The 19,728-nt window shown below is 36.9% G+C and overlaps 1 protein-coding gene across 8 annotated transcripts in view; it reads right to left on the reverse strand.

The window, feature by feature from the left end:
• Window positions 1-10,752, reverse strand: part of FAM53B (family with sequence similarity 53 member B) — a 134,091-nt gene extending 123,339 nt beyond the window's left edge. For 5 of the 8 annotated variants that reach the window (XM_039341069.1, XM_039340727.1, XM_039341334.1 and 2 more), the window contains exons 1-2: window positions 10,687-10,752; window positions 3,271-3,360 (exon numbers count right to left, since the gene is read on the reverse strand). The gene's annotated coding sequence lies outside the window, so the exon portion shown is untranslated. Of the gene's footprint in view, window positions 1-1,575; window positions 1,642-3,270; window positions 3,361-10,618; window positions 10,639-10,686 lie in introns of those variants that run through there. The other 3 variants (XM_039340897.1, XM_039340814.1, XM_039340982.1) reach the window with 3 other exon arrangements.
• Window positions 10,753-19,728: the final 8,976 nt, after the last annotated feature.

Here is a 19,728-nt window from a genome sequence, read left to right on the forward strand (position 1 = left end):
ACGGTGGAGACGAGGCTCGTCCTGTGGGGTGAGGAGAGGCAGGGGGCAGGGCGAGGGTCCCATTGCCATGGGGCAAGGCAAGGTGAGGTAGGGGCTGGGGCAGCTGCTGCCTGACACCATAGGCCCCTGCACAGAGAGGCCAGCGAGCGCATGGGGGCCAACAGTGTCTGTCAGCAGCCACAGTCTGCTGGCCCCTCAACCAGCGTACTCTGCAAATACCAGGTCAGCCCTCCAGCAGCAGGCGGAGTAGGGGAGGTGAGGAGGGGGGCACATGATGCAGACCACCGGATGTGCCTACTCTGTCCCATCTGTTTTTGCTTGCGGTTGAAGAGCAGGTCGCTGCTGGTCATCTCCTCGACCCCCTTGCAGATCTTGCCCTTGGCCCGTGCATGGAGCTTGTTTCCCTCATGCACCCGATGCAGCTTGGTCCCACCTTGGGCCTGCACTGCCACACTGCCAGCAGCTCACGCAGGTCCATTGGGCTGCTGCCGCCGCCCACAACAGCAGGCCCTCCCAGCACAAAAGAGGCAAAGCAGCCGGCTAGGAAGCTTGAGTAGAGATGGTAGAGCATGCCTACGCCCAGCAAGCAAAAGGCCATCCCGAGCAGGGAAAGCTGGATCCCCATTGGCACTATGCCCCCCCAGGCCCAGCCAGCATTGTGTGCCTCCCCCCATCTCTGCTGGGGCTGGGCGACCATGGCCTTTGCTTGCTGGCCCTGGGCATGCTCTACCACCTCTACTCAGGGCTTCCCAGCCAACCGCTTTGTCTCCTTCGTGCTAGATGGGCCTGCAGCTCTGGGCAGTGGCCTAATGGACCTGCGCGAGTGGCTGGCAGCGTGATTGAGGCGGGTACCAAGGTGTGTGAGGGGAATGCACTCCACCTGCGAGCCAAAATGCAGTGAATTCTTGATAAACACAAGAGTGGCAGCTTGATTTGTCTTGGGCAGTTTCACTGAATTAAACAACAGCCAAAGGCATAATCATGCTACTCTGTTGTACCAAATTTAAATCAAGGTCTTGAGGCTCCTTAAAGTATAACATATGTATAACAGCATCAGCTTATGTGGCCCAGATGAAATGGACTACTCCTGGAAAGCCTATACTGAAATGGATTTGTTAATCTTCAAGAGGCCACAAAAGTTTTTGATGTTTGAACACTTAATTTTTTTTATTCAGTGGAACAGCTTGCTGAAGGCATAATGAGGGGACTGAGTTTATGACCAGCAGTGACCTGTTCTCCAACCAAAAGGAGATGGGACGTAATAGGCATATCTGGCTGTCCGCATCACATGCCCCGACTCCATGTGCTGCCAGTGTCACCGCAGTGCTGCTGGAGGGCCAGCCCGGTATTCACAGTGGGCTATGCATTCCCTGCTGCCGGACAACGTTGGCCCTTGTGTGCTCACCGCCTCCTGTGCGCATGCTTTGGGGCCGCCGGGCTGGGCGAGGCCAGAGCCAGGGCGGTGGGAGCCAGTCCCTCACCATCTCTGGGACACCTACGCAGGCCAAATATCGGCCAATCACAGGCTGGATGCAGCCTTCAGGCCTTGTGTTTGATATGACTGTTATAGAATACCTTGGAAGTTGTGGAGTTATGCTAATGGATGTTTCCAGTTGGTTGCTCACTTCCTCAGTGGCAGTTCTAGGAAGAAAACAATAATTCTAAAAAAACAAGATGAACATCACTGAAAAGTAATTTTGCCACCAATCCTCAATCCACAAAGGAAAGAGGAAATAAGATTATAAGCAGTCGTGGTGTTACTTAGTGACCACTTCACTTAATGACCAATTTAATAGCCCGTTCCTAAATGAATACCACCTGTATGTAATGCATTTCTGTTGCTCGGTGCTATGGTTTTATGATTATGTTAAAATTGTTTGCTATATTTTATTGTCATTGATATAATTTTTTGGATCACTGTATGTTGCCTCTGAATGGTATAGTAGAGTATAGTTTTACTGATATTGACTAATCAATAAAACTGTAATGCAATGTATACTATATTTTCCTACATACAGTAAGCTACCTATTGTGAAATGACTAAAGTGGCATAAAAACACAAGGAAGTGAAGAGATTATGCAAAAGGATGGTTGGTGGCTTGAGGCAGTGAATGAGGAAAAGAAATGTAAAAAAATCATGACTGCAAAACAAGGGAGGAAGGAAGTCCAATGTTAGCAAAACTGAAACAAAACTGAAACTTTACCTGCCCCCAACAGAGAAAAGAAAGCTGACAGAATCTACTCAAGATCTTGTTAACAGATATCTTTCTGCCCAAAAGAGACAAGTGAAGAGAAACAGAAATAGGCCTTCCCATCAAGGAGAATGCAGAAGCACTGAACCTGCTTTCCTATGCAGCGGTATAAATTCAGACCTTTTTCCCCTCTGAAAGCTTTATGAGCATAGCTTCACACATATGAGCATTGAACTTTGTCACTTCATTCGTTATAATTTTGCATTTCCTAACATAATTTGTATATTTAGGAAGCTCCTGCTAATGTTTATGGAAATACAACAGGAGTAACCTATTCAACTCCTGTGTGTATATCAAAACAAGCTTGTATTAAATAAACTAATTTGGTTTATTGCTTCAAGTTACTCCTTTCTCAAACTCATCCTGTGAGTGATATTTCTGTTAGCATTTCGGATTTTTTTTTTAAAGTAAAAGGTGTTTCAGAGGGACCACCCAGGTTCTGTAACTGAGCTCTGATCTAGTAATGCCTCAGAGGCAATAGCTGAGAATGACATGAGGATAATTCAACTTCATTTATTGTACACTTAAATAAATAGAAAGGTGGTGTATCAATTCAATATTAAAACAGTTAAACTTAAGAAATGCAATCCCAATAAGAGCAATTGAAAATAGTTACATTTAATGAGATTCTCAAGATAGAAAAATCTCTAAAGTGTTTTACAAACTGGCAGACTGGATTCATCATTAAAATCTAAGAAATAGATTTTATATACTAATTTATATAACGGGGTTATACTATGTTCCATAATATAATTCACTTAGTTAAGTGGAGTTTATTTCCAAGAAAATGTGAACAGCAATATTAGCTAAGTTGATTTCAATTCAAATATATGTGTTAATTCCTGTATTGATAGTAATTTCGTCTGGAAATACAAGGCATTATTTCCATACCGTTTCTTACATTTCATTATAAACACCTCGATAATGTACAGACTTTCCAATATCCATCTTTCAAACAGTTGAGATAGATAAGACAGTTAGACAAGCAGAATGAGCCATGCTACACAATGTATTGTACCTTTAAAATGCAGATCTCCCCATGATCTTTCTGTGTGACGTTTTGTGTTGTCAGGAAGCAGGTATGACTCCTATCATGGTCTTCCCTTATCTGTTAGGAAAATTTTGAAATAAAGTAGAAACTATGAATTTAACATTACTCATTCCTAGACCAAGAAGCCTATTCTTACTCTTGCTTATGCCATAGCCAGTTTGCAAGTGAGTTATTGCAATATGGTCTACATGGGGGTGTCTGTAAAGCTAGTCTGGTCCAGAATACAAGGGCATGAACAGTGGAGGGAGGGCTCATTATGCCTATGTAACATCTCTATTTCATAAATCATATTGGTTACCAGCAAGCTTCTGGGTGCAATTCAATATTTACTCATTCCTCAATGTTGACCTGTGTCATTTATATCTGATGAAGAAAATGATCCTCCCATGGCAATAAAGAAACAATTTATTAACTAATGCATGATTATCAGCTTTTCATTAATACTCCCAAATCTGCTACTGGAAGAGTTTCATCCTATCACACTTTGGCTTGGTTTGTACATCACACCAAGTCATTTTAACAAACCCCAATTGGCTTGCTTTATGCAATATGATAAGCCAACTTCAAACCTATTGGAAAAGTGACTTAATATACAGATGAAGTCAACTTCTAAGACAGAGCCTATTTTTCTCTGGTATTCTAAAGGTATTCAAATTTTTCAACACAAATTTTTCAACAGATATTAACACAATAACTTCAAAACTAGGATGGTTTTGAGTTTGGTAGTATACTCAAAACATTTCCCAATCAAATGTTTTTGAAGTGCCAGAAGTGATTTCATTTAGTTAGTACAGTATAATGTCTGTTGTACTCCTCCCTAGTTCTTGCTCCAGTAAACGCAATTCTGTTATGAGACTCTTATACCCTTCAGTTTCAGAAATGGGGAAAAGGGAAGGCTAAGTCAACATTTTTCTGTTTTTCAGGAGCACTGAACTTCAGAGTAGCTTTTGCCTTCCAGATATTGACTCTGGTTGAAAAAAATAGTTTAAGATGAGCTGACTGTTATCATACAAAGTTTGCAAATGCAAAACTAGTTCACATTATGTTTGCTTGGTTCTGATGGCACTAGCCTGGTGCCATGCAAGTGACTGTTTATTTTTATGTTGTTCATATATGAAACTGAAGGTAACATCAACCTTGTAATGCAAGGCAGAGACCGGCACCAGGCCCAGCATGCCAGAAACCGGTCTGCGCAAACAAGGAAAACCCATCCGCGGGATGCAGGCAGTACATGAAACCACACCCCCTCTGGTCCATGGAAAAACCTCTCTCCATGGAACCGGTCCCTGGTGCTCAAAAGGTTGGGGACCTCTGATATAAGGCACCAGCAAGACACTTTGAAATGGAGCTTTTAATAGCTGATGTTTTAGCAACTTATTTAATGAATCACTAACACTCTGGATAAAACAATTCTGGGCATTTTACAGCCCCCAGGCCACATCCAGCCCTTTAGCTTCCTTATGTGGCTCATGTGAGGTTAATCAGAAATTAGAAATCAAATGCAAATAAGTGCACTCAATACAACTGCAGTGCTTTTATTTCAAATGTGATTGCTATTTTTTAAAATTTACCTATGTGCATGGGTGCGTTCCTATGCACCTTCACAGCACTATTGGTTTGATCCACCACAACAGTCCCAGTTTCTCATGTGGCTCCTCGGGAAAATTAATTGCCCAACCATGGGTTAAACCATAGTTTGCAGATTATATGTCCCAGCACTCCATTTGCAGGTCCTGAAATACCCTGAGATCATGCTGCCAAAATTCAATAGCTATAATGGCCACATTTTGATACTGCAATTTTAAAACAATTTGAAATTGGTTTAACAGGGGACAATTGAGCAAAAAGCCCTTCTCCTCCTTACTTTACCTTATAGCTGTCATTCTGTTTACAACTATAAGTTAGTCACCAAGACTTCTCACAAAGGCTCAAAAACTATCATCAAGACATTTTTAGAACAAATTATTAGTAGTAAATATCTACAGCTCTTAAAAATCATTAAAACTTGATGAGTTTAGGCTGCTTCCAAAATCATCACCAGTGAAACAGGAACAATCATTCCATCATATATAAGTGCTATTTAGGGCTATTTAGAGCTTTCCTACTGAGAACCAATCAAAAATTCTAGTTTACACCATTTTGCCATTCATATATGGGACAGCCAAAGTTTACTAACCCTCTTCAACTAATGGAACTGAAAAGTTGCTCCATGCAGATAAGCCCTATTTTTCTCATGTAGATATTCTGTTTGATCTAATTTTATACCATCTAAAATGCAGTGAATTCTTGATAAACACAAGAGTGGCAGCTTGATTTGTCTTGGGCAGTTTCACTGAATTAAACAACAGCCAAAGGCATAATCATGCTACTCTGTTGTACCAAATTTAAATCAAGGTCTTGAGGCTCCTTAAAGTATAACATATGTATAACAGCATCAGCTTATGTGGCCCAGATGAAATGGACTACTCCTGGAAAGCCTATACTGAAATGGATTTGTTAATCTTCAAGAGGCCACAAAAGTTTTTGATGTTTGAACACTTAATTTTTTTTATTCAGTGGAACAGCTTGCTGAAGGCATGAGTAAAAAACTGCTGGAGGAAGAAGAAATATAGATCACATTCTTTTATAAAGAGAGGCAGAGAAATCTTACAACAAAACAAGCTAAACTTAAATAATCATTCATCTATATTAAGATAGCATTTAAGTATGTTAAGACTGGATTGGGAACAAGATCAGCCAAATACAAATCACCATCAAGCTCTCCCTGGACAATTTGTCCTGATTTCTATTTCTCTAGCATTCAACTCATTTTTTTTCCAAGGACAAAATAAAGATTTTTTTTTCAGCATGTGTCACCTTGAACTCCTACAGAAGGTGGAAAATCTGCCTTCAGTTCCTGGGGCTCCAGTTTGTAGAGTGCAGAGCACCCACAAATCAAACCACTAAAATATGCTGGTACAATGTGTGATTTTTAGCAGTCTTTCATTGGAAGCATGCATTTCACAACTTAATATAACCTACCAACCACCAAAAAATGACTGATCATTTTTGAACCTTACAGCCATACAAATATGAAGTAAACTTCACTTATTACATTTTATTGATTATCCTGCTAATTCTTCTCTGTTTATATATCCATTATTCCCACAGTATACTAAAATATAGAACAGCTACACATAATTTGTTAAACTGGATAAAGATATATTTCCTCTCCTTCGTCCATCCCCAAAATATCAAAAACATGATGAAATCAATTTTTAAGGCAGAGATGTGAAAATCCACAAGATCAGGGAATGTGATTAAGCATCATGTAAAGCAAGAATTTAAGACAGCTCCTAGAACCGAGAAATTTTAGAAGTCTAATTCCTGCAAGTTAGTTTTACTTTATGAAACATGAAGAGCATTTTCTAGTGTGAGTTACATTTGCAATGTTTTTTGAGAATTCAGAAAGTATTAACATCTGGGTTAAATCTAAAGCCAACACCTCTTCTACCAATATATTATACAATATCTTTTGATGTTAAATATAAAAACACAATATACCTTCATTATTTTATGTTAACTCAGAAGAAATAATTATGAGAAGGTTTTTTTAATGATCGACTAAAACTTATATCCAGATAAAGGAAGTGTAACATACAATTATAAAACCAAATATGGGTTTTTTAAAACCATATAAATGGATTTTTCTATTTGCAACCTTTCCCGTGTGTGTGTGTGTGTGTGTGTGTGTGTGTATGTGTGTATGAGTGAAATTGGGATGGAAAAGCCTATCCTACAGATGCAACAATAGGATTTTTCCATATGATCAACAATTCACAAAAATTTGGATTACTATGATGCTCTAATTGGAGGAGAGGTCAATAAAAGCACCCCAAACATGCTTCCAGTACAATATTGAGAATTAAAATGAAAGTATGCCATTTAGAGGGGGCACGATGGCTCGGTGGTTAAAGATGCTGAGCTTGTCAACTGGAAAACTGACAGCTCAGATTCAAAACCTGAGTGCCATGCAATGGAGTGAACTCCCATTCCTGCCCCAACACAACTGGATAGGAAAACCTTTAGATTTTTATGCCATTTAGTCAACAACATTTCTTTAATAGATGGGTGGCAACTGATAATTTTTGTGTCATGAAGGGCCAGGGTCTCAATTTTTAATTATATTTTTAAAACTAAGAAAAGGAAAATGCAATTGAAGAATTTCCTGTTTCAGATGTCAAAATAAACTAACTTAATCTAATCTTGGATATTATATACCTTTACCCAAAGAGAAAAGCATTTGTCTCAGATAGAAAAGTCCATTAGGTTGGTCTGCAAGTAATATATGTGCAGAACCTTATATTGTTATATTCCCAATCTGTTAAACCCCAATATCAAGGAGCTCTAGCCATTAAAAATCTTCATCAATTTTCAAGCCTCATCTGAACTTTCATGTAGCATTTCATCAATCAAGAGTGAAACTTACAGACGATTAAACTTATCGGAGTCTGTAATTATATTCAGTGCTCTGCCTATATGACATCAACCTTATTTACTTCACTAGTATATAGTTCTATCTTTAAACACAGGTTTTGTTATGATATTTTTAGGTTTTCCATTGTGCCACAAGAACTCATAATATTCACTCCACAGAAGAGATTAAACTAAAGGAGTCATTATCATTATCCAGGAATTGTAGTTGTAATTCTCGGAATTTCAAGCCAACTTGATCTTTGATTGTGATACCTGAAATTCTGGAATTTATAATCTCAATAACAATGGGAGAGTGTTTTGTGGGAAAATGCTAAAGTATACTTTTCACTATTAAAAGAAAATGTGATTATGGACCTAATTCTTAAGTCATGTGCAACCCTAACTTGCTATGTGTGTCTTCTCCAGTGGGCTTTCCATAACTGTTTCAATTCAATCCCATCATTCCCAGCCAGAATGTCCAATGTTGGAAGGCTACTATATATGTTCCTCTAAAATAAGTCTCATTGAGCTTCAATTGTGCTTATTGAAGGGATTCTCCAGATTTCCAGGGGTTATGAGAGGGGGATTTGCAATTAGTTTTAAAAACAGTCGGGCTTGCCCAGGCAAGCAAAGCTGGAGCAAATATACTGACACCACTGCAGCTTTGCCAGAGCCAACCTGGTGCCTATTTATTTTCTGCCAGAGCCTAACCTAAATGAAAGCATTATTTTTATTTATGTGGAGCTGTCCCACAAATTTATTTTTATTTTATTTATTTGTATTTCACCTTTATTATTTTTATAAATAACCCAAGGCAGCGAACATATTCAACACACCTTCCTACTCCTGTTTACCCACAATTCTGTAAGATGGCTTGGGCTGAAAGAGAATGACTGGCCCAAAGTTACCCAGCTGGCTTTTATGGCTAACGCAGGACTTTAGCTTGTGGTTTCTTATGTTCTAGCCTAGTGCCTCACCACTAAATCAAATTGGAAATTTATCGTTTGTACTTGCAAAGTTTAAGAATTCCAAGTTTACTCTTTTATAAGTGACTTTAGGACTGCAGCCTAAATGTTCATTCAAAAAATATTTAAATGCAGATTCAATCATTGCTGATGGCGTTACCTTTCTTCTTCAAGTTGCAACAAGTAGTTGTTTTCAATATAGGCAGAGTACACAGAATTAATCAATATTATATACCCAAGTGCAAGAAATCCTGCAAACTGAAATTTGGCCCAATAGTGAAATAACTATACATCAAACCAAATTAACATTTTCACATCTGGATTGTATGGTTCTTAACGGTACTTTACATAGTTTTGCATTCTTCCCTCTAACAAAGCAGTGCATTGCTATGATCAGAATATAACTTATATATTGATTGAGTTCAAGCCTTATACCATGGTGTCAAATTAGCTCTTAAATCATCTCAACCAATGATTCATTTCCTCTTAAAACAAAAAGGGGGGAATAAGTTCTGCTTCAAATTTTATAACTTCCACAGCTTTATTTCCAAAACTAAAATATCTGCAAATAGTTAACTTATGTACTGCCAAACACACAGTGTGTGATAGGTTGCTAAGCAAATGACATTTAAATTAAGACAAATGCAAAAGCAAATAAACAATTATTTATTTTCTTTTTTTTCATGACTATTTTATAATGTGACTTTGCTCATGTGTGGAACACAAATGAATACTATTGCATTTGATTATTTCAAATTTGGTCTTGTAAGAAAAAATATTTAATAAGATCACATTTCATTTTGCCCTATCTGTAAAATATAAATTACTGTTTGTCTGTATTTACTGGCCATACTTCATCCTCCTTTCATAAAAATAAGGGAGTAGAAAAGTCCATGCAAGTATTAATAGAAAGTTAAGCTACTTAACAACAACAACAACAACAACAACAACAAGCTACTTAAATGTATGAGTAACCTACTCCCAGAGACATAAAGCTGAAAAGGCAACACACAGACTTCTTGGCAGTCTGTCTTCCATTCAACTGTAGCAAAATCATTATACAGTTCATACAATGCACATTGAAATATATATTATCAAACCAACTCAGAAAACAGATGTAAATTAAAAGATATAAATACGCAGAGCAAGTATGGCAGAGAGATCTACATATTGCTGGCAAGTCCTGTGATGAATAGAACAGTTTAAAAAGATTTGCATACAAGAGTATCCGCTGCCAGTCGGATTTTCATTTTCGCGAGAAATGAAGCCTGGGAGGATCTGCTCATACAGCTGATAAATCAATGACGTATTGGAAAAAAAATATGACTTTACAACAGCCGTTCAAGGGCAGATCCTATCGCCATGTGCAAGTGTAAAACATGCAGTGAATTAGAATGATCCTAAAAAGAGAAAAGCAAAAAAAAAAAAAAAAAAAATCTACTTTGGGGGACGGACGGGAAGAGAAAGAAAATGTTAACTCAATGTTTGATCAGCAGCAGGAGCGGCTTACCCTCGGGGTCTGCATCCAGTCAATCAACCCACCGATGCAGTGACATGCCAAGTACATTAAACTGAGAGGCAACTCAACTTTTTTTTTTAAAAAAAAAAAAAACCTCCTTCCACCCCCACCCCCATGCCTCTTCTCGCCTCCTCCAGCCTTTCTCCAAACCCTTTTCCAGCCCATGGCAGCACCGAGCGGTGAAATCAGAAAGCCGAACGGATTCCCCGAGATCAGTCATCTCCTTCCTATTCACTACGGAGTATTTCGGAATGCCAATAAAGCAGCAGACCTGGAAGGAGCAACAGCAGGAGGCACCGGATCGCTCGGGCGATTCCCCATGAAATACCAAGTGCCCTTTTTCACGTGCAGAAAAGAAAACAAAAGTGCAAATTACCAGGAAGGAGGAAAGAGAGAAAGTGGGGAAGAATAAGCAATAAAGGAAAAAAAAAAAAGAGCTTCCACCTTAAGGTAGGCTGCCTTCCTCTCTGCCTCTCCAAGAAGGGAATGAAAGTGCCCGAGTTGTCCCAGTCTACACATTGTAACAGTATCTGCCCCTGGACGAAACCAACGGCAAAGGAGCGGGAAACGGGGGGGGGAAGGATTGAGAAAGAAAGGCTGGTAAGCGACTGATGAAGCTCACTGCCATTCCTTTCTAGGACTCGGGGCTTGAAATTCAGTTTCTAAGTTGATCCTTATAGGATCCTCAATTGAAATCCCGATTTTGATCGTTAGCGAGGACTCGACGAAACCGTTCCCCCCCCGGCTGAAACGCCAATGCTGTGAATGGGACCTTCCCGGAAAAAGGAAATAAACTGGTCACTTCCGGGTTTGAACTCTCCGCGAGACCTTTAAAAAGAAACCGAGGGACGGCGAGCACGGCGGCGTGGAAGTTTGGTTTCGATGTTCTGGTGCGAATCGCGCGGCTGTCGTAGGCAAAAGGCTGTGTCTGACTTTGGCGGGGCCGCCAGCAATGGCTATTGCATTTGTAACAGGGGGGCGGGAGAGAGAGAGCACATCAGCGGGTTTTGGGCTCGCAACTGCTGGGGCCCTCCTGTTCAGCTTTACTTGAAAGAAGGCGGCGGCATGGTAGCTTGCAAGGGAGACGGTACTTCTTGGGATTGAGGCAGACTTCCGATGTTTCAAAGCCTTGAAAATGCAGGTAGTTCTCGACTTACAAAAGTTCATTTAGTGGCTGTTTGACATTACAACGGCACTGAAAAAAGTGACTTATGACCATTTTTTCCACACTTACGACGCTTGCAGCATCCCCATGGTCACGTGATTTATATTGGGATGCTTGGCAACTGGTTCATAGTTATGATGGTTGCAGTGTCCTGGGGTCATATGATCCCCTTTTGCGACCTGACAAAGTCAACAGGGAAGTGAAATTCACTTAACAACCGTGTTACTAATTTAACAATTGCAGTGATTCATTTAACAAATGAATGTGGCAAGAAAAGGGGTAAAATGGGGCAAAACTCGCTGAACAGATTTCTCACTTAGCAACATAAATTCTGGGCTCAATTGTTGTAATTTTAGGACTACCTGTACGGTAGTTGTACACATTGAAAAATATGCATACTTAAGATTTGGTTCTCTATACTGAATCTGTATACCCTCGCTGTCTTGGATCATAAATAAATTTTGGTCTAGTCAAAAGTCAATCAGATATAATATACATCCCATCTTTTCTTCAGAAACCCAAAGCATATTAAATATGTGGGGATGTAACTTCCAATAGCAAGCCTTGGGCTGAGAAAGTAGTAGTGAGGCATCTAGTAAATTTCCATTACTGACAATGACTTGAATCGGGATCTATTTAATTGCTACCCTATTTTAAATCACCACACTGCTGCCTCAGAGTTGGCCAAGTATTTGTATATCTGCCCTGGAGATACTAAAAAGATACGAATTTCAGACCCTTTGTGTCCTAGAAGATATTCAGCAAAATTCTCAGAGGCACATGAAAAATTTATATAATCTAAAATACTTGTCACACCATATTACTATGGTAAATTGAGTCTATCTGTACTATGTTTAATTGTTTAATTTTGGTGAGATATGTGTGTGGTATGTGTTGTGGCACATATTAGAATTTCAGTTTAGTCCAACAAATTCTGTCCAATACCCCAATAACTAAATGTTTTGTTATTTCAGAACTTAAGGAAACTTTTAGTAATTACAACAGTAATTCTGTTGTGGAGTAGTTACCTAGAAAACAGCTGTGTTTTAAGAAGCACTGGTGCTGGTGCTCTTTAAGCAGGAAAATCAGCTACTTTATTAAAATTAATTAGTGCATTGGATGCAAATATGCCTTATTTTAATTTCTTAAATTTTCTATTAAGCTTAGAGTGACTCCTACTGGCATGTACTGATCCCTTAATAAACTGTTGACTTGCAAAAAAAGACCCCGGAGCTTATACTTCTTTCATTATTACAATAAATGTTTCTTACTTTGTGAATCTGAAGATGGCTACTAACATAGTGCTAGCACTTTTAAGTATTTCTTTCTTCCACAAGGGTTCTGTAACACCATTACATCCAAGGGCTTTATTTTTGAGTCAGTATTTATAGTTTTTGTAATCAAACTCTACAGATGTTAACAAGCATTGGATAAATTGAAGTTAATAATACAGTAAGCATTTTTAATAGAAATAAAAAGCTACCATTGTTAATTCTCCACTTAGTTATTTGAAATCTGCATGTGAACAGCTTTGCCACATTCCTTCTGACTTCATAAGAAAAGGCATCCTGCATAGCAAAATTATCCCTTCTACATCTATTACATTTGAATTAAACATGTCTGATTTAATATAGAAAAGAACAGCTGTAGTGATTTCAGTGCTTAAAGCACTTGAAATTATAGTTTTGGAGTCCCTGTTTTCCAGATTGAATAGTCTGAGAAATATAATCCACAGGGTTATTGATTTGGAGGAAATTCAAAGCTTGGTTTGCCTGAAGTTTTTTTATACACTTTTAATGGTTGCTAAAACAATTGCTCCTTGGTTAAAGTTAACCTGATATAAGAGCTTTATTGGTAACTGAAAACTGAAACTCCTTTACAAATTTCAGATATACTTAATCTGTTAATCCATTTGGTTTTATCTAGCAGTCTGTAATGGTATCACCATTTAAAAATATTTTTAATATGTAAAAAATTCAGAAGAGTCCAAGTAAAATAGAGATTGGAACAAAAAGAAAGAGATAGAATCCATGTTTTTCTCTCTTGTGATCCATTTTATAAGGAAACAAGATTTATGCCAGAGAGAGGACACATACATACCTTTACTGGTTGTAAAAATAATTCTTATATTCCAGATTTAAAGCAATGAAAGTGACATGTGTAATTAGCATTTTTAATAATCCATATGTTTTGAAATGCATAGCATCATAAAATAATAAACTGTGTTAATTTTGGTGCATTGCATAGTTGCCTTTGTCAAGCTATATTTTAAAGGTTTTATTTAAGATAAATAAAAAGAAGCACCAGTATATTAAATTATAAACAAGAAATTGACTGGAAGCCATTTCAATTGTTTAATCTTGAACACTGGCAAGAAGCGGTCTCCCAACATGTTAGTCACAGCAGTTCAACATCTATATTTCAAATTACTATTTCTTAAAAGATAATTCCATGTATAAGATGTTCCAGCTGTAGTCTAGAGATTACAAGATGGATAATTAAAACTAGGCAATCTGACCAAAAAATGTTGCCTCTTGTGAATTAATCTCAGCGGATAGCCAGTCTGACATGAAGACCATGTATATTGTCACTCACAGATAGCTCTGCGGAGTACAGTAATTATCATTCTTTACTTTTCTGTAATACATTGCATTCCAGATGATGCAGGCCAAGCTCCATAGATTTAGAACATTCGGTGGCTAACATGATTCTCCTCCAATCCGTCCTCTAGCATTGGTGATTATGACAATGGCCATAATGAAGGCTAAGTCAAAAGCAGGCTTGAAACTGATTCTCTGGAATGACTGGATTTTATTTGCAGCTATATCTGGCAAAGCACCTTGCCCAGGAAAAGAGTGAGCTTTTCCTGTAAGCTCACAGCTAATACAATTATCCATGTCAAGGCAAGGTTAATTTTTTTTATATAAGTTTTTAATTGATTTTTTAATACAATTCAACAGTGCTTATTCAACTAACGTATTGTCTGAGTTTATCATTCAGTAATACAAATTAAATTCCTAATCCCTAGTTCGTTTCTCCAAACATTGATAAAATAAGTCCCAAGTTTGAAAATATTCTGTTTCTTCTTTTTATTTCAACTTCAGAGTAAGTCTGTCCATTTCCGCAGTCTAGTATTTTTTTAATTATTTCTTCCTCTGGTGGTATTTCTTCATTTTTCCAATATTGTGCAAAAATAATTCTTGCCGCTGTTGTCACATGCAAAATCAAATATGCACTTTATCAAGCTTTTCTGGCATTATACCTAATAAAAAAATTCAGGTTTAAAATCTATATGTTTCCCCAGCATCTTTTCTAGCCAAGTATGTATTTTTGTCCTATATCCCTTTGCTTTAACACATGTCCACCACACATAAGTACCTGGTTTATGATTACATTTTCAACATTTATCTGACATATTTTTAAACCTTTTTGCTAATCTTGCTGATGGCAAGTGCCCTCTATAAAACGTTTTGTATAGATTTTCTTTATAAGAGATTGACATTGTCAATTTAATAATTTCTTTCCCACAGGCTTTGCCATTTCTCTAAATTTCTATTCTTTGCCCATGTATCATTGTTTATTTGTCTTCCATTTTCAAATTTAATAGAAAGTTATATGTTTTCTTAATTAATTTTTCATCAGAGGTTAGTAATATCTGATGAAACAAAATCTGCTCTTTATAAAATCCATACGCTTTAACATCTTTATCGTATCTCTCTTGCATTTGATAGATCAATACCCTGATTTTCCATCTCTTGTCTAGATTTTAAGTTCCCTTAAGAATTCAGAATATCTTTGTATGTCCATATTTTCTCAAGACTGATTAGATTTGGCTGTACAAATGCTTCCATTGTTGAAAGCCATCCTGGAATTTTCAAATATATTTTACATTTTATTTTTTTCCATGTTAATAACAATGCATTTCTAATATAGTGGTTTTGAAAATATTTATTTTATTTTTCCCATACCATAAGAAAGCATGCCAACCGAGTTGTAAGTCATGTCCCTCCAAATTCAACAATCTTTCATTTCTGAGAGTTATCCATTCTTTTATCCATGTTAGCACTGATGTTGGATAATATAAAACCATTCTGGCAAACCAAAACCTCTGCTTCCCTTAGCTTCTTATAACATTTTCAATTTAATTCTAGCTTTCTTTCCTAAGGCAAGGTTAACTTTTAAAGACCTGTCATAATTCCTCCTTACAGTTACAATTCTCTTCTCTTAGGATATCATTTCCCTGATAAACTTGAAGGAATTGGCCAGCTGTTATCTGTTGAGTTTATCTACTCGGGTTTCAATAATGCAAGGACCTCTATGACCATGACTAAATTAGGAATGATAAATATTTTTGAATAGTGCTTTATAAATTCAAGTGAAAACAGGCATACATTCCAAATTCCTTTGTTTTTTCAAATGCTTCCATTTAGATTTCTATGTATGTCTTCATCCTTTTTTGTAGAACATGCATTCCTGTATCTAATGATTCTAGTTCTTTCTCTGACAGCTTCACTCTGTCACAATTCAAAATACGTATAACGATCTGTAGGGCTGTCTAAAAATCAATTAAAAAGAAGCTGGTATATATAGTCTATGTCTAAGGCAGGGGTAGGCAATCTTGGCTCTTTTATGACTCGTGGACTTCAACTCCCATGCTGTCTCAGGAATTCTGGGAGTTGAAGTCCATGGGTCATAAAAGAGCCAAGGTTGCCTACCCCTGCTTTAGACATAGACTATATATACCAGCTTCTTTTTAACTGGTCTAAAGCATTATGTTCATATATATTATATTCACAACAATCTGCAGTTAAAGGCAACATAGCATGAATCATTGCTTGTTTACAATTAGAATCACACATATAAGTCACAGTGCAGTTTTGGCTTTGCATTGTATGAATTCTGCCAATTCTGGTTTAAGAAACAAATCAGTTAAATTGTTAAATGAATGATCAAATTAATTCCAATGTTAATGGTTTGTCAATAATACAGATCTAAAATACCAGAAATATTAGGAATCAGGGTTAAAGAGATTTTACAGGTTTTGGAAAGAATTTTATATGTCAAACTTATCTGTGTTATTTATCAATCTCAACGCAGTTAAGACTGCAATTAAAGAAATTTACTCATCTTAAATTGGAACTGGTAACTCATTGTTTAGTACCAATCATAACAGGAATTTCTGCAGTTGGGACATTTGTATTCATAACTGTGTATGAAAAAATATTGAGAATGTCCTCAGTGCACAAGTGCCCACTAGTGACATTTAACACAGCAAGCCTATTGATTTCCATAATGCTAATGTAAGAAAAGCCGTCTCATAATCCAGAAAATAAAAAGGAAAAAACAAATTATAGAACTTACTGCCAAACATTTCATTTAAAATGTCTCTAGATTGCATGCATACAACAGTTTTGTACAATAGTAATAAACACCCTGAAACATTGGCCAAAGGTAAACAATTTGTAAATGAAAATGATGCTTTTTATGAAAAAAAGTGCTATTTTATTTATCAAATTTTTAAAATTGCTCATCTATGTTACAGGGAGACTCTGTGCTGTAAAAGGTAAAACAAGTTATAGGTTTTTTTCAAGCCAGGCACTGTATATATTTATTATTGTTGAAGAATAGGAGGGATAAGGACAGGAGTTAAAATATAGATCAAAACAATCGTACCCAAGTGTTGTTTACAAAAATATTCAAGAACAAAAATCCAAGTTCTGAATGCAAAATATTCAAGTACAAATCATTCCTACAGAACTGCCATATGTCATCCTCAGTGTTTCCTCTAGAGAATAATAGCATGATGCCGTTCTATATAGCTGATTTTCAAAGTAATAGGGCATTTATGGAGTGGGTGATACTTATCCAGTAGTTTCAGAAGATAGAGACTATCCAAGAAGCAAATATGTTTCTTGGAAAAAACCCTCAAAATACAAACTGCTATGAGCCACCTAGAGTTGTGTTTTAAAATAAGCTGCCATAATCTTTTAAATAAAAAAGTGGAAGTTATCTGGGCATTTTCTAAGAAATAATTCATATGTACAATGTGAAAGTCAACAATTATTCTCCTTAGAGTAGTGCAGTAAATATTTTACATTAAGCAAAACCAAAGAACTTAATTGAGAGCACACTCTGGCCTCCAAACCATTCCTAATATAGGGTAGGTTGTTCAAACAAACTGGGATAACAGTTCCCCTCTAGATGTTGCAAAGTGAAGATAGGACAGATATTAGTACAGGGGAATTATACAATAAGTTAGTAGAGGAAATTCCTACATTTCTTTTTTTTATTGAAATTTTTTTTAAATTTTACAAAAACAAAACAACCCTTCCCCAAACCTCCCCAACCCTCCCATTCCCTCCCCCGACCTTCTCAGAGCTGAATACAGGCTTAATTGAAATTTCTTCAAAAAATCTTAAAAAAGGTATAAACCATGAATAAATCTAAATACATTAATTGAACAAATTATAAAATAATTAACAATAATATATATATATAGAAAAACATAAATACCAAAAGAAAAATGCTTTAAAAAAAAGAAAAAAGAAAAAGATAAAAGAAAATATAATAAAAATAAAAAAGAATAAAGTCTATAAAATATTTTAAATTTTAAATATAAGTTATTGAAAAACTAAATAATATTTTTATATCCAACTTATATTGTATAAAATCTATCCATTTTTTCCATACCACAAAATACTTCTCTTGCGATTGATCCTTCAAAAAAGCCGAAATCTTTGCCATTTCCGCCAAATAAGAAACTTTTAAAAACCACTCTTGCAAAGTAGGCAAAGATTCCTTCTTCCAACATTGCCCTACTAACAACCTTGCGGCTGTAATTAAATTTAACATCAATATGGTCTCTTTAGTATCACAATCAATAACAATACCTAACAAGAACAATTGTGGGGTAAATTTTACCCTCCTTCCAAAAATTCTTTGAATATTCCACCATGTCTTAATCCAAAAAGCTTTTATATTTTTACATGACCACCAGATATGATAGTAAGTAGCATCCAAACATCCGCATCTCCAACATTTAGGCTATAAGTCAGGATACATGCGAGACATTTTTTGTGAATCAAGGTGCCATCTATAAAACATTTTGTAAAAATTCTCCCTGAAGTTTTGGGCTTGTGTAAATTTGACATTCCTCACCCAAATAATTTCCCAGGTATCCAGTAGAACTGGTTCACCAAAATTTTGTGCCCATTTAATCATACATTCTTTGACTAATTCTGCTTCTGAATCCAATTCTACTAACACCCCATAAATTCTCTTAATGTGAGTTCGTCTTTGATTTTTTATTTGTTTTAACAAGTTTTCATCTTCTCTAAGCAAACCCACATTGCGATCTATCTTCCACCTATCCACTATTTGCCTATACTGAAACCATGAGTAAATAATATTTTCTTGTGTTAAATCTTCCAAAGATTTTAACTGCCAATTTTTACCATCCCATCTAAGTAGAAATTCCTACATTTCTCATACTTCAGATGAAATTAAAATACTACTTCAGTGCTATGGCTATGACCATGAGAGTTGTGCCATAAGGAAGGCTGAGCGCCGAAAAAATGGTTACTTTTAAATTGGAGAAGATTCTTGAGAGTTCCTTGGACTGCAAGGAAATTGAAATAGTCAGTCCTAAAGGAAACAGTCAGTCCTGACTGTTCTTTGGAAGGACAGATGCTGAAGCTGAAGCTCAGATACTTTGGCCACCAAGTGAGAAGAGAGGACTCATTGGAAAAGACACTGATGTTGGGGAAGACTGGAGGCAAAAGGAGAAGGGGACAGCAGAGGATGAGATGGGTTAGATAGTGTCATCAATGCAGTGAACATGAATTTGGGCAAACTCAGAGAGACAATGGAGGTCAGTGGAGAAATGGTGTGCTATGGTCCGTGGAGTTGCAAAGAGTCAGACACGGCTTAGCAACTGAATAAAATTGAGTAAAGTACGCTTGCATTCTGTTCTAATATGACAGAATGTCTTGCATACCTGATGTACCTTATTGAAAACAATTTAAAAATATGTGTGATTGTCAGCCTCACTGACATGAAATCAGTTCTAGAGAATGGCTAAAACCTTTGCTGAGATTGGCTGTACTAGATTCATGCAAGGCCAAATGTGCTGTAACTGCTTCTCCTTTTTATGGTTTAGTTTAGGGAAATGTCTCCTTGAACTGCTTTTGAATGTTATCTGGAGGTTCTGCACTTAAAAATGCTTCAGGCAGCAGCGCCTGCATACAGTATATCTGTCAAGGTCATTTCCCTTACTGTCTACAATGTTTGCTTAGGCCAGGGGGAGGGAAAAAGGGTTCATC

The sequence above is a fragment of the Crotalus tigris genome, unplaced genomic scaffold (assembly GCF_016545835.1).
Source record: "Crotalus tigris isolate CLP2741 ecotype Arizona unplaced genomic scaffold, ASM1654583v1 scf7180000017536.10889498, whole genome shotgun sequence".
Lineage (NCBI taxonomy): Eukaryota > Metazoa > Chordata > Lepidosauria > Squamata > Viperidae > Crotalus > Crotalus tigris.